The sequence below is a fragment of the Glycine max genome, chromosome 3 (assembly GCF_000004515.6).
Source record: "Glycine max cultivar Williams 82 chromosome 3, Glycine_max_v4.0, whole genome shotgun sequence".
NCBI lineage: Eukaryota > Viridiplantae > Streptophyta > Magnoliopsida > Fabales > Fabaceae > Glycine > Glycine max.
Genome location: NC_016090.4, coordinates 9,096,139 through 9,100,636, shown reverse-complemented (window position 1 = coordinate 9,100,636; position 4,498 = coordinate 9,096,139). Strand labels below are relative to the sequence as shown.

General features: G+C 32.7%; 1 non-coding gene across 1 annotated transcript; it reads right to left on the bottom strand.

The window, feature by feature from the left end:
- Positions 1-1,136: 1,136 nt before the first annotated feature.
- Positions 1,137-1,230, bottom strand: LOC121174686 (small nucleolar RNA snoR126). Its single transcript, XR_005890960.1, has one exon. It is a non-coding gene; the product is annotated as a small nucleolar RNA snoR126 (small nucleolar RNA).
- Positions 1,231-4,498: the final 3,268 nt, after the last annotated feature.

Sequence of the window (4,498 nt, the reverse complement as noted above, 5' to 3'; positions counted from 1 at the left end):
TAGATCCAATCAAACCAACCGATCAAAATTTTATAATTTTTTGATTTGACTTTAAATACCATTAATATTGGAACTCTAAGGCACTACAAAAAAGGTATGCTTTAGCGATCGACAGATTCGGTTGCTAAATCCCTAAATTTCGGTCGCTAAACCTCTTAGCCACCGAAATAGCAACCGAATAATTTACCTCACAAAAACCCTAGTCGCTAAACCCTCAGCGACCGAATTTCCATTCGGTTACTATTTCACCACCGAACTACTGAGTCACAAGCACACAAAATTTGGTAGCTAGATATTTGGTTGCTATTTTGCTTGGGACCAAATCAGCAATCGAGGTTTGGGGTAGTTAATTCGGTCGCTAACAAGTAATTAATTTTTAAATAAAATAAATTAAAATAAGATTTGGTTATTAATTTGGTCACTAATAAAAAATTAAATTTTAATTGTAAAATAAATTAAAATAAAGGTCGGTCGCTATTAAATAATAAAGTTTTAAAAAATAATAATTTCGGTTGCTAATTCGGTCTCTAATTTTACCGTCTAAAATGTTTTTTAAATGTTTTGGGTCTAGTTTAACAATTTTTAAATTTAAAATAAATTAAAAAACAACTCGATTGTCCTATGAAAATATGCCATTATTTTTATTTATTAGATTTTAACCTGTTTAATAATTACTCGCTGTAAATATAATTTTTAAGATTAAGATTTAGTAGATTTTTTCATTTATTAGATTTTAACCTGTTTAATAATTACCCGCTGTAAGTATATAATATTTTCAAACACCTGAAGATGTCATTTTAAAACTGCTCAAGAAAGAGTTTGTAATTGCTGAAAAACTTATATTGAATGTAAATAAAGCTAATCCAAACACACTATGAGACTGCATAACAGAAACATGCTATATTAACAACCCTGCCACTTCACACCAAACTTTAAGGACTTCTTGTCATACATTTTTTTTAATTTGTTTTTCAATTGTCTTCTCCTTGTAGAAGGGTTGCATTGAATCAATCAGCTTATAATGCATATCAGGAAAAAAAACATTCAAGAAATAAATGAACTTAAATCGTTTATAGCAAAGATGTGCAATGAGTTCTAAGTTCTAACAGTTAAACATAAGTTGAAAGGAGATGTTAGAGGCTCAGACACGCACAAACATTGTCATCACAGACCAAACAACTTGCTTTGGTCCTTATCCGAATCGAGGAATGTTCTCAGTCATCACAGCCCTTGCTCATATTAAAAAGTACAATAGAAGAACCCAAATTAAAAAATGTAAAAATAAATAAAAATGCTGTGGGGGAGGGTCGCCTTCACTGGAAATCACCCCAACATAAGAGAGCAGCAAGTTTTTTTTTTTCTAGTGCATGACAAAAAAACAAAAAAGGAGGAAGTGGGTAAAAGAAGAAAAAAAAATGCAGTAAAGGTGCACCATATGGCTGTGGGTGAGATGAATCTGAGGGTCTATAAGTGTATCAACAATAAACCACACACAAGTGGTTTATACAAGCCTTCGTTTGACCTACCCGCCTATAATAAGCTAGGAAATGGCTTTGTTTGTTTTATCAGTTGCTAGGAAAGGGATTTGTTTCACATTATATCCTCTAAATCTAAACTGTAACTAATAAGTTTGAGCAGAGGAGGGAGATTGTCAAAAGTAACCCTAAATACATTCATTCAAACACTACTACAATTTTTAGATTTAACATCGCACGGTTAACATCGGTTATTCATTATAGTTAATTTTGTTTCAAAACCAGTTAGTTTTTCTTACCCATTCGTGTTACTATGACTATGTTTCAAAAATATAGTCATTCATTGCTCCTATCTATTAGACACTTGGTTTCAGTTTTAGTTGTTTGATTTTGGCTTTGGTCTAAAAGCTTAAGTTTCAAGTATCTTCCAACCATTATTTTGTGTGAAGACTCGGTGCCATTGATGCTAGAAGCCAAAGACACTAATTGTTTGTCTTGCTGCTCCCAGTTTAGGTACTCTAGCTTTTGTTGTGTAATTAGTTCATGTTCTTCATTCAATAACCTTGTTGGCCTCAATTTTCTGATATAAGCTTATGCAGCTGATAACCCTTTATTGTTGCAACAACCTATTGTCTCCACGTAAGATAGTTTTCATATGTGTTTGTTTGTAGTCGGCACACGTTTTGATGCATGCTTAGATCAATCCAAGAATCTTGTGACATTGGATTCAACTAGCGTTTGAGACTTGTTAATACTAAAACAAACACACCATTCCTCGTCTAATTTTAGGTTTGGGATGTAATAGATACGATACTAGGCAGAGTTATGTTTGATCATTCAAGTTCTGATACCATAAAGATATGTAAGCAGTAACTAATAAATGAGAGAAGGAATATGGATAAATTATACGCTATAATATTCATTGGGTTAATGTATATCCATAGTTTCAAAGACTAATTCAATCCTGAGGCTTGTGTAACTCTTGTGACTGTGACAGTGCAAATGCAAAGAAGATTCTCTCTGTTGTTCAATGGCTCACGCCATTGACCAACAAATAGTGCTTGTATTATACTTATTCTACAAAAAGCTTACTCATATAGAATTCTTTTTTTTTTTTGGTGGTTGAGATTTTGTGTTTGCTAGGTAGGAGAGGGAGATAGGTATGCCAGTGGATGTGATTATTTGGCTTAAGGGTAGTTGGCTTTTGAGTTGAGATTTATTTCTAGAAACTGATGACAAAATTTAACCCAGAATTCCAAATTAGTTACATAAAGAACTGTTGATGTCGATATTTGTGTGTAATCGAAATTTACATTTTGTATTTTCTTGTATGTCATGAATGTGTTGGATCAAGTGGCCTCAGAATAATTAAGAAGGGGGGTTGAATTAATTATTAATGAACCTTTACTAATTAAAAATCTAATCCTTATTAGGCTTTTACTATGTTGTTAAGAAAGTAAAGAACAAAAATAGAAACTTAACCAAAAGTAAAAGCGGTAATTAAAGTGAACAACGGAAATTAAAGAGTGTAGGGAAGAAGAAGACAAACACAAGAGTTTTATACTGGTTCGGCAACAACCCGTGCCTACATCTAGTCCCCAAGCAACCTGTGGTCCTTGAGATTTCTTTTCAACCTTGTAAAATCCTTTAAAGATCCACAAGGGATGTACCCTCCCTTGTTCTCTTTGTAACAACCAAGTGGATGTATCCTCCACTTGAACTGATCCACAAGAAATGTACCTTCTCTTGTTCTCAGTTACAACAACCCAAGTAGATGTACCCTCTACTTGTACCACAAAGGATGTACCCTCCAATGTGTTAAGAAAAAGTTTTCAGGTGGTTAGTCCTTTGAAACTTTGTGAAGGGGAATACAAAAGATATCTTAGGCGGTTAGTCCTTTGAAATATTTTGTATAAGGGAAAGGGAAGAATCAAAAGAATTCTCAGACTGTGTCATTTTGAATTCTTTGAAAAGGGAGAAGGGAGACACAAAAGAATTCAGGCGGTTAGTCCTTTGTTATTTTGGAAAAGGGAGAAGAGAGACACAAAAAGAATTCAGGCGGTTAGTCCTTGGCGAATTCTTTTTGGCAAAGGGAGAAGAGAAGAAAAAGATGAATAGCACACTTTAGTTTTCAAGGTTTGGAAAACCAGAAAACTTAAGAAAGCTTTTTGGCAAAGAAGAAGAAAAGAAGTTGAAGAAGATGTTCAAAGAGATTCAAAGGTTGTAAAAGAATATGTGGAAAAGTTTGTTAATGTTTAAGTTCACTACAAATGAAATCAAGGTCTTGCTTTTATAGACTCTTCAAGTCTGGTCAAGAAAACCATTGGAAGAGTTATAACCTTTAGAAAAACCTGAAAACCATTAGAAGAGTTACATCTTTTGATTTTTGTTCAAAACTTGTCACTGGTAATCGATTACCAAATCCTTGTAATCGATTACACAAGGATTTTATGAAAAGATGTGACTTTCACAATGAATTTGAATTTCAACGTTCAGATACACTGGTAATCGATTACCAATATCTTGTAATCGATTACACCATTTTGAAATCAATTGAACGTTGTAAATTCAGTTAAAGCTTTTGAAATCAAACTTTGCAACTGGTAATCGATTACAAGAAATTGGTAATCGATTACTAGAGAGTAAAAACTCTGGTAACTTTGAAAATTTTGTCAAAAACTCTTTTGAAAAACAAAACTGTGCTATGTTTGTTTATTGAAAGATCTTTTCAATACTTCCCTTGTAAGTCTTCTTGAATTCTTCTCTTGAACTTGAATTCATCTTTTCTTGAATCTTGAAATCAAACTTCTCTTGAACTTGATCTTGAACTTGTTGACTAAATCTTGAAATCATTCTTTGGGCTTTTTGTCATCATCTTTGTCATTATCAAAACTTCTTGATTCATCATCATGAAGCTTGCTTCTACAGAATGTAATATGCTATACAAACAACTGTTGATGTCGATATTTGTTTATAATCAAAATTTACATTTTGTATGTTCTTATATGTCATCAATGAAATTT